Raw genomic sequence first — 10,177 nt, 5'->3', positions numbered from 1 at the left:
CTGTACTGGGTCCCCATGGCTGTACTGAGTCCCCATGGCTGTACTGGGTCCCCGCGGCTGTACTGGGTCCCCGAGGCTGTACTGGGTCCCCGAGGCTGTACTGGGTCCCCATGGCTGTACTGGGTCCCCTCAGCTGTACTGGGTCCCCTCGGCTGTACTGGGTCCCCGAGGCTGTACTGGGTCCCTGAGGCTGTACTGGGTCCCCTCGGCTGTACTGGATCCCCATGGCTGTACTGGATCCCCATGGCTGTACTGGGTCCTGAGTGTACAGCCGGGGAGCATATGACATCAGCTTTCTTCTCTTCTGTAAACTCGTTTTTCCTGGTGCATCTACCTTGTATGCAAAGTGTTTCTCATTGATTTGCAGAATAAGCCTGCCTACCCCAGCAGGAGTGCACTGTCTGAAACATCTCCAACTCCCTCTCACATCAACCCTGAGACCTCCCCCGCCAGTGGCCCCCATGCTGAATGCACAGGGCAGGGGCTCTTCCTCTCCGTGCCCTGGGTTCCACTGCCCAGCACAGTGCCTGGATGACAGCAGCAGCTCCATACACTTTGGTCAAGGGGCTCAGACCTCTGAGAGCCCAAGGCCCTCCTGGGCGGGGCCTCTGCACAGACTCCTGACTGCTGTCTCCTGTCGCTTCTCAGGTTCGTGGGCATCCCTGGAAAGGATGCTTGGCTGGGGGTGTGAATACAAGGCCAACGGGCCCTCCTCTCTACAGGGTAGAGGATGGAGCCTAAAATTGGGGCTCTGCATCCCCAGGTCCAGTCCTGATGTGGGCATGAAGCACTGTGTGACCTCCTGCAGGCGTCATGGCCTCTGGGCTTGGTTGCTCCAAGCGCAAAGTGAAAGGGCCTCACACCTAATGGGGCGAAGAAGTCCTTGCAGCTCTGCACGGTGGTTCTGTACCAATGAGGACTTCTCGGCAGAGAGTGGCAGAACACCCCGCTCACACCCGTCAGAGAGGAGCAGGAGGGACTGTTGGAGGAGCTGGGAAGGGTACTGATTCAGGTATGGTTTGATCCAGGGGCTCTGACAATGTCATCCTTCTGTCTAGTGTATTTCCCTCCACCTGTCAGCTCTGCTTTCCTTTTACACTCTCATGCAGACTCTCCCCTGGGGGCTGCCAGCACCCCAGGTTTCATGCTGTCCCCCCAAAGTCCTCAACAGGAAGAGCAATTCTCTCTACCCCGGAGCTAATACAGAAGGGCCCATGTTGGCTCTGATTGGATAAACCTGGGCTACATGCTCACCCCTGAACCAATCCCTGTAGCCAAAGGGGTGGATTGGCTGAGCCTGTGTCCTGGGACCACACCTGGATGAGGACTGAAGCTGGGGTAAGAGTTGTTTCTCAAAGACAGTCCCAGAGTTGTTTCCAGACGGAGGGGAACAGATGCTGGACTGGGAAACATTTTACAAATCCATGGCAGAGTCAGAATTACACTCTGTGCAATCAACCATCACAGAGGTTTCTCTGAGGGTCCCGAGATGCCCCACTGGGCACCAGAGCCAGCCAGGAATTGCCTGCAGGGACAATCCCACATGCTTGGATTTCTCCCCTCTCTACTGCAGTATTTTCATCTCAAAAAGCATCTCCCTGTTCCTCCCAGCCCTCAGCGGAGTGTCCAGACTTGCTTCCTCGGAAGCAGGTGGTGTGTGAGGCCCTCCGGAGAGGTCCCCGAAGGCTGCACTCACCCTCAGAAGAACCTGGGAGGCCCCTGAGTCACTTTTGCTGAAGAAGCTGGCTACAGGTTGTAGGCGCTCCCTCCAGCTGCATTAACAAATCACCACAAACCTACCATTTCCCCGAAAATAAGACAGTGTCTTATATTAATTTTTGCTCCCAAAGATGCGCTAGGTCTTATTTTCAGGGGATGTCTTATTTTTCCATGAAGAAGAATATGGTACACATTTATTGTTAAATGAAAATAAAGGAAATTTATTACCTGTATACGGTACGGTAGTATGGTAGTTGTCAACACAAATCAGACAAACTGTGAATCCTACAGTTTCAAGAATTTACTCATTTATTCAATGACAGTCATGTCATCATCTTCTGGAACATCATCATAACAATCCAATTCCTGAATTTCCTGGTGAATTTCTTGTGACTCCATTTCTTTCAGAATCAGTGGACCAAATCTTTCATGGTTAGCCTAGAGGAGCCTTATTTTTTGGGGGGATGCCTTATATTTCACTCAGAAGGAAACCTGTGAGTAGGTCTTATTTTCGGAGGATGTCTTATTTTCGGGGAAACACGGTAGTGGCTTAAAACAATGTAACTTACTTTCATGCATTTCTGAAGATCAGAAAAGGGGTCTCCTTGGACCAAAATGATGGTGTTAGCAGCCGATTTCTCTCTGGAGGCTCCAGGGAGCATGGGTTTCCTGCCTCCTCCAACCTCTGGGGGCTGCCCACACTCCTTGGCTCACGGCCCCTTCCTCCGTTTTCAACACTAGCTGCAGAGCACCTTCACATTTCCATCCTGCCTCTGACCCTCTGCCAGCTCCCAGAAGGGCCCTGTGTTTGCCTGGAGCCTGCCTGGGGAACCTAGGACAGCCTTCCATCTCAAGGTCCTTAGTCACATCTGCAAAGTCCCTTTCGCCATGTGAGGTCACATCTTCATGGGATTAGGCTGTGGACATCTTGAAGGCCATTATTCCACCTGCCCTAAGGGTCATTCCTTTCACTCCTCTGCCGTCTGCTTCTTTATCCAGACCATGCCAGTGAAAATTTGCTTTAGGTTACAAACTGGGGCTTGCAGTGGGTCGGAACATGCACATGCACACACACACACACACACACACAGCCCTTGCCCTCTCTAGGTTGCCTACAGTGTGTGGCACACACACACAGATTCACTCACTCATTCAGTAAACACTTACGAAGCATCTCCTATGTGCCAGGCACTGAACTTAACCCGAGGGTGTGATGGAGACAGACACACACAGGGTCCCCCCCATGGAGGTTACCGTCCAATATGGGACATAAACATCAAACCAAGCAAGTACTTACTAATTCATTAATTAATCCATTCAACCTGTCCTTATCCAATGCCTGGAAGACACGGGCCCTGAGAGAGACAGTCCCCGTCCCTGTCCCCATGGAGGTGCACTCTGAGGCGGCAGATAGACAATTAAAGTGATGACACAGGAGGGTTGGATGGGAAGAGGGACCAGTCCAGATGGGAGCAGTGACCAAAGGAAAGGGGAGAGGGGCCACCTGTCCGTTACACACTGCTGCAGACACTTCCCGCAGCACCCCTCCTCATTCCCAGAGGTGTGGAAGACATGCAGAGGGTTGTGACCTAGGGTGGCTGGAGATGTGAGAACCTGCTCAGGAGCTCTCGTCCGTGGGAAGCTTCTAGCATCCGCCCACATCTGACCACGGGGGGAGGGAGAGGGGGGGAACTCCGCTGGCGAGGTCTACTGCACAGCCCCTGGGTCACCTCCGCAGGGCAAACCTGCCTCCGGGAGCTGAGAACAGAGGGCCACAGCCCTGCCAGGGTCCAGCCTCCCCCGCGCCTGAGGTCTGGCCCCTGGTGCCCGCTTGCTGCCAACTCAAAGGGACCAGAGGGCTCCTGGCTCTGCCTCTGATTTTCCACCCCCGGGCACGGAGGCTCTTGTGGAAATGCCAGAACGCCATCGTCCCCTCGCAGAGTGGGGCCCCGAGCAGGCCGGCCAGGGAGGATCTCTCTATATTTGCAGCAAAACCCGACCTTTGCTTCAACCCGGTTTAATGAGTACGTGAGCTGACAGGGCCTGCGGTCAGCCCCGGAGCTGCTCTGGGGCGAGGCTGTTGGCGGGCGGTGGGTCCAGGCCTCCGCGTGACCTCAGTGTCCCGCCCGGTCCCCACAGAGCCTCGGGCGGCTGGGGGGCGGCAGTTCGGGAAACAGACGTCGGGGCTGTGGCCAGGGGAGGAGGGAACGCTGAGCTGGGAGAAGCCGAGGGCCGTGGGTTCTGAGGGGCCCGCGGGGCCATTCTGACACACACTGTGCCGACCTCCCCGGGCCCCACCTGCCCCTCCAGCTCTGGGATGCACATGCCTGTTGGTGACCCGGGGAGAGGGGTAGGGGAGGAAGGGGACGTGCCTGAGGCCCAGGACTGTTCGCTGTGACCGTGACAGCGTCTGGGCCGCACGGCCGCGCTGGGAGAGCCTCGCCCGCAGCAGCGAGAAAGCTGTGTTCTGGTTCCCATTCTGGTTCCAGAGCCTCGGGGACCCGCCCTGGAAAAGAGGACTCATCTCCTCTATCAACCAGGGCCAGGGCCAGCCACCTCGAGGGCGGACCCATAGCACCAGCAGCACCCACCGCAGCCTCGCGAGGCCCCGGCTGGACCCTCGGCCCGCGTCATCTCCTCTCCTGTCCCCGCAGCCTGCCGCCCGCAGGTGGGGAGCTGGAGCCCCGCCTGGTGCTGCGCCTCGGACACGGGGAAAGTGGAGGTGGGCTTTGAGGCTGGGGGGTGCTCTGCCAACCTAGAAAAAATATTCAGAAAGTGGCAGCTTCCTCTGAGGGGACCTGTGGGACCAAAGCAAGTCCCAGAGAGAAAAGACGGCCCCTGAAGACAGCTTCCAAGCACCGCGCTCCGGGCAGGCGGCCTCGGCCCCAAGGTGGTGACATGGCAACAGCGACAGCAACCCTGCGGTTTGCCAAGAGCTGGACCTCCCGGTGCCAGGCGTGGAGTATTCCAGCGGCGTAAGCCCGCTTTCCCTCCGCTCACCCAGGGAGCGAGGCAGCGTTTGCAACTCCCATTTTACAGAAGGGGAAACTGAGGCCAAGAGAAGCAACAGAGCCTGGCGGCAGCCCAGACACCGAGCCCTGGGCCCTCTGCGTGGCGGTGCCCGTGAGAACCTTCACCAGCGGCACTGCCAGCTGCAGAAGCGGACTCTCAGCTGGGCTCCGAGGAGCCTGGAGCCAGGCTGCCCCGTCTCTCCCACCAGTGCTGGAATCCCCGGCTTCCTGAAATACACCAGGATGGGACATGCTGGAGGCAGGGAGGGTTTACTGGGACCATGAATGGGAAGAGCTCCGAGCTGGGCTTGGCTCAGGTAAACGCCCGGCGGCTGATGAGTGTCTGGCCTGGCCCAGGCTCCCTGCAGGAGGCAGGGTGTGGGAAACCCTGGGGGCCAAGCAGAACACTGCCTCCCCCGGAAGTGCAAGCTGCAGGCGGCAGGGGAAAGAGGGGAGCGGGCCAGGCCCCCCACACCCTGGCCCCTGCAGAGGACTTTATCTTGGGGCGACCATTGTCCCTTGAAGGTTTGTTCAGGGGCCTGATGGGGACACATTTGCATCTGCTCTTCTGGTGAGGCTGGAGGCAGGGAGGCTGGGGAGACTGCTGGGGTCACCCAGGAGAGGGGGGTGTCCAGGAGCAGTCTGTGCAGGGGACTTGGAGATGGGCGGCCAGGCCCCAGATGCTTCTTGGAGGAGCCAGGAGCGCCTACTGACCGGGGAGTGAGGAGGGAAACGGGAGGCAGATGATGGAGTCTTTGACCCCGCACGGTGAGGGGTCCAGCTGCACCTCCTCCCCTGCCACCCCACCACCTTCGCCTGCCCCTGCACCCCTCCCGCCCCACGAATGCCCTGCATGTGCCCAGCTAACGGCCTCCCAGAGGGAAGCTCCCGAGTCAGGGCCTCTGTGGTGAAGGCCTAGACTCTGTTTCCTAAAGACCTGTGGGTACCCTGGCTGATTTGGCTCCGTGGATAGAACATCAGCCTGCGAACTGAAGGGTCCCGGGTTCGATTCCAGTCAAGGGCACATGCCCGGGTTTCGGGCTCTATCCACAGTAGGGGGCATGCGGAAGGCAACTGATTAAGGGTTCTCTCTCATCATTGGTATTTCTCTCTCTCCCTCTCCCTTCCTCTCTGAAATCAATAAAAATAAAAACATTTTTTAAAATAAAAAATAAAGAGCTGGGGGTGAGGGTGGGGAAGGGTGAGGGAGGGGGCTCCCAGCTGCACCAGGGCCAGCGAAATGAGCTGGGGTAGTTACCTGTCAGCATCCTGTCTTCGAAACGGGGAGTTTGGGTGAAAGGCTCTTACTCTCTGGGACATAGTAAAGCTCTGAGCACATGAACTCTGACGTCGTTGCTGTTGGCGGTGGTGTGGCCGGTGGCTGTCCCATAACCCAAATTATGGTTCAAAGCCACCACCTGGCAACCTCTTCCCAGTCCCAAGGTCCAGTTCTCAGGGAAGAGACTCTGATTGGCCAGCTTGGGTCCGTGCCCACCCTTGACCAATCAGCAGTCACCAGAGGTGGGAGGAGGTCCGTGGTGTGAGCATGGCTCCTGGGAGCCAGCTGTGACCAGGAAGGCAGTGGAGGGAAGGGATCCCCAAACTGGGGGGGTGAGCTCAGCAACCTCACAGGCTTCTGCTGTATCTTTGTTGCTAAATACACTAAGTGGCCAGATTATGATGATCTCTGAACACATAATAATCGGGCCACTCAGTGTATATCCTATATAATAAAAGGCTAATATGCAAATTGTCCCCTCAACCAGGAGTTCGACCACCAGGCAGGCCAGCCAACCATCCATGTCCCTTCCCACTGGCTAGGCTGACCGGACCCTACCCATGCATGAGTTCATGCACTGGGCCTCTAAAATATATACTGAGTGGCCAGATTATTATGATTTCTGAATGCATAATAGACTGGCCACTCAGTGTATAAAATATTACTTTCTGGATGTAAGAATTATACATGTACACTGCAAAAACAGGTGAATTAAATACTGAAAGGTATAAATGCGACTTTAATTGCTTATATTGGCCACCCACTTGGTAGCTCTGTCTCTACCTATCTACACTTTGTATATTCTATGTGAACATATACATGCATTTGTTGTAAACACTGACCGGCCTTCCCACTCACGGCATCATGGATGTCGGTGTAAACACAGGTCTAAGCCTGGCACGACACCCCAGAATCAGTAACGTCACCCTGTCCCACCAAACCCACATCCCACCAAACCCACATCACCCTGTCCCACCAAACCACATCCCACCAACCCCACGTCACCCTGTCCCACCAACCCCACCAAACCCATGTCACCCTGTCCCACAAAACCCACACCACTCTGTCCCATCAAACCACATCCCACCAACCCCACCCCACCCTGTCCCACCAAACCACATCCCACCAAACCCACGTCACCCTGTCCCACCAAACCACATCCCACCAACCCCACGCCACCCTGTCCCACCAAACCACATCCCACCAACCCCACGTCACCCTGTCCCACCAAACCACATCCCACCAAACCCACGCCACCCTGTTCCACCAAACCCACGTCACCCTGTCCCACCAAACCACATCCCACCAACCCCACGCCACCCTGTCCCACCAAACCCACCAAACCCACGCCACCCTGTCCCACCAAACCACATCCCACCAACCCCACGCCACCCTGTCCCACCAAACCCACCAAACCCACGCCACCCTGTCCCACCAAACCACATCCCACCAACCCCACGCCACCCTGTCCCACCAAACCCACCAACCCCATGCCACTCTGTCCCACCAAACCCACGCCACTCTGTCCCACCAAACCACATCCCACCAAACCCATGTCATCCTGTCCCACCAAATCACATCCCACCAAACCCACATCACCCTGTCCCACCAAACCCATGTCCCACCAAACCTGGCACCAGGTTCAGTGAGGCCGCTGTTCTGCCCTCCGCAGCTCTTTAAAGATGTGCCGGTTGCTGGCACCTGCGGCATTTTCAGGTTGGATTACTCTGAGTCCCGATTCTCTGAATACTCCTGGCGCTGCTCTGGGGGCAGGGCCTGCCGTTTGCAGGGCTGTCTTTAGCCCTGCGCCTCCGGGGGCTCTGAAAGGCTGAGACCAGCCGAGGGGAGAAACCATTCCAGCCTTTGACAAGAAGAGCTTGGGGTTTCTGACCCCTTCGCTTCCCGCCAGGAATCCCACCGTGCAGGTGCCTCGGCGGGTCCCTGCTCCTGCCGTGGAGCTCCAGGAAGCTGAATTTTCTCCCCTTCCCCGGGAAGGGACTGGGCGGGAAAAGCAGGCATTGTTTCTCCAGTTTGTGGCTCCCTCTCAGACTTCCTCCCATCGCTCGGCTCCGTGTGCACAGGGCTCTCCCAGCGGGACCTCCCAGACCTCCGCCGCTCACGCCCCTCTCGGCCTTGCTGCCCTGAATGCCTCCCATTGAGGGTGGGTTAGCCTGCGGTCCATGGTGCAGAGGCCAGCTGTGGGGCCAGGACCAGGATGCTGGCGGTGAGGTGCCGCCCTCCACCTGGGCTCCATCACTCCCGGGGCAGCGGTTTCCAGGCTGGGAGGGCACACCTCTCACCCTGAGCTGTAGAGGAGTCCGGAAGGCAAGGCAGAGGGAACTAAAAAGAGGAGGCAAGGCGGCCAGCGGGGAGCCGGGGTCTGCTGACACCTTCTCTGGGCCAGGGGCTGCTTGCTGCCTCAGGTGTGGCCTCCGGAACCCTCGGTTGCTGTGCGGGCTCGGCTAGATGGAGGGCTGGCATTCTGGATGCCTTTGGAGCTTGTGGGGAGAGGTGATTGTGGGAGCTGAGCTGGGCAGAACTTGGGGAAGAATTTGGAGCTGAGAGTTAGGGAGCGGCCAGGGTGGGAGGGGTGGAGGCCAAGACGGGCAGGGCTGGGCCAGGAGAGGCAGGCTCTGGCCATCAAACGCGATACCGGACCCCATTTCCACCTCAGACCCTGGCATCGCTGGGCAACACCTGGGAGGAGGGGGCATTGGGCGACCCAATTAAATAGAAATATGTATGTTCCACCCCCTGGGGCCTTCTTCCTGCCTGGATTAGGTAGCTTCCAAAATTGTGGTTTCATCGAATGCATCCTCAGGTTGCGTGTGAGAAAGACCAGAGACGCTGGGAACGGCCCTCAGCACGCCCACGCGGCAGGCTTCATTCGAGGGAAAGGGGGCCACGGGGTCCCTGCGCTCCAGCACAGACTCCCCACCCGTCCGTCAAGACGCTGCACACTTCCTGCTGGCACTCACCTCTACAGCAGCCACACAGCCACGCAGCCACTCAGCCACACAGCCACGCAGCCACGCGGATACACAAGGCCAGTCGGCACAGACGGGAAGCAGGTCAGGTGGGGGGGTTAGCCGGCTGCCGGGGTTGTTTCCTTCTGTGGTGATGAAAATTTTTGGAACTGATAGAGGTGATGTTTGCTCAATGTCGTTAATCTACTAAACACCACTGAATCGCACACTTTAAAATGATTCATGTGTGTTATGTGAAATTTACCTCCAAGGACATGCTTAGAGGAAGGGAGAGAGAAACATTGAGGTGTAGGAGAAACATCAATCGGTTCCCTTCCATGCCCCAACCAGGGATCAAACCCAGAACCCTGGCATGTGCCCTGACCAGGGATCAAACAGGTAACCTTTCAGTGCACTGGCTGACGCTCAGCCAGCTGAGCCACTCAGGCCAGGTTTCCCCCACTTTTAAAAAGCACACCGCCGCTCCTGCAGCTCGGCCACCGACATGCCATCCAAACTCAAGAAGACCTGAAAACGTCGGGGCCACGTGAGCCACGGCCACAGCCACATCAGCGAGCACAGGAAGCACCCGGGGGCCGCGGTAATGCTGGTGGCTTGCATCATCACAGGATCAACTTCGACAAATAGCACCCAGGCGACCTTGGGAGAATTGGTGTGAGGCATTACCACTTAAAGAAGAACCAGAGCTTCTGCCCAACTATCAAGCTGGATAAACTGTGGACCCTGGTCAGTGAGCAGACCCGGGTAAATGCTGCCAAAAGCAAGACTGGAGCTGCTCCTATCACTGATGTGGTGCAATCGGGCTACTGCAAGCTCCCAAAGCAGCCTGTCATTGTGAAGGCCAAGTTCTTCAGCAGAAGAGCCGAGAAGGGTGCTGGTGAGGCCTGTGTCCTGGCAACTTGAAGCTACATGGAAGTTCATTAAAATGTCAAAGTACTTAAAAATAAATAAATAAATAAATAAAAAAGCACACCACCTCCCGGTGCAGAAACATCAGGGGCTATTTTGAGGCCAGGGTGCTCCGAAGTAGCCTGAGAGGAACGGGGTGTCCCCAGAGCCCCACTTGCACACAGAAGCCTCCCTGAGCCAACTCAAGCGCCCACAGCACAGTCAGCCCATAGACAGTCGCTGTCCGGATGCCATGATGCTCACCCCACCCTCCGCCCAGGCCCGGCCTTCCC

At 57.2% G+C, this 10,177-nt stretch overlaps 1 pseudogene across 1 annotated transcript; it reads left to right on the top strand.

Annotated features, from left to right (window-relative positions):
- The first annotated feature begins 9,480 nt into the window (after positions 1-9,480).
- LOC311624769 (large ribosomal subunit protein uL15-like) lies at positions 9,481-9,899 on the top strand (annotated as a pseudogene). The gene has a single exon. The product of its transcript is annotated as a large ribosomal subunit protein uL15-like (transcript).
- The last annotated feature ends 278 nt before the right edge of the window (positions 9,900-10,177 follow it).

This window comes from Pipistrellus hanaki, assembly GCF_964339955.1.
Source record: "Pipistrellus hanaki genome assembly, chromosome: 6".
Taxonomy (NCBI): domain Eukaryota; kingdom Metazoa; phylum Chordata; class Mammalia; order Chiroptera; family Vespertilionidae; genus Pipistrellus; species Pipistrellus hanaki.
The sequence above is the reverse complement of the archived record's forward strand: the minus strand, read 5'-3'. Positions and strand labels throughout refer to the sequence as shown.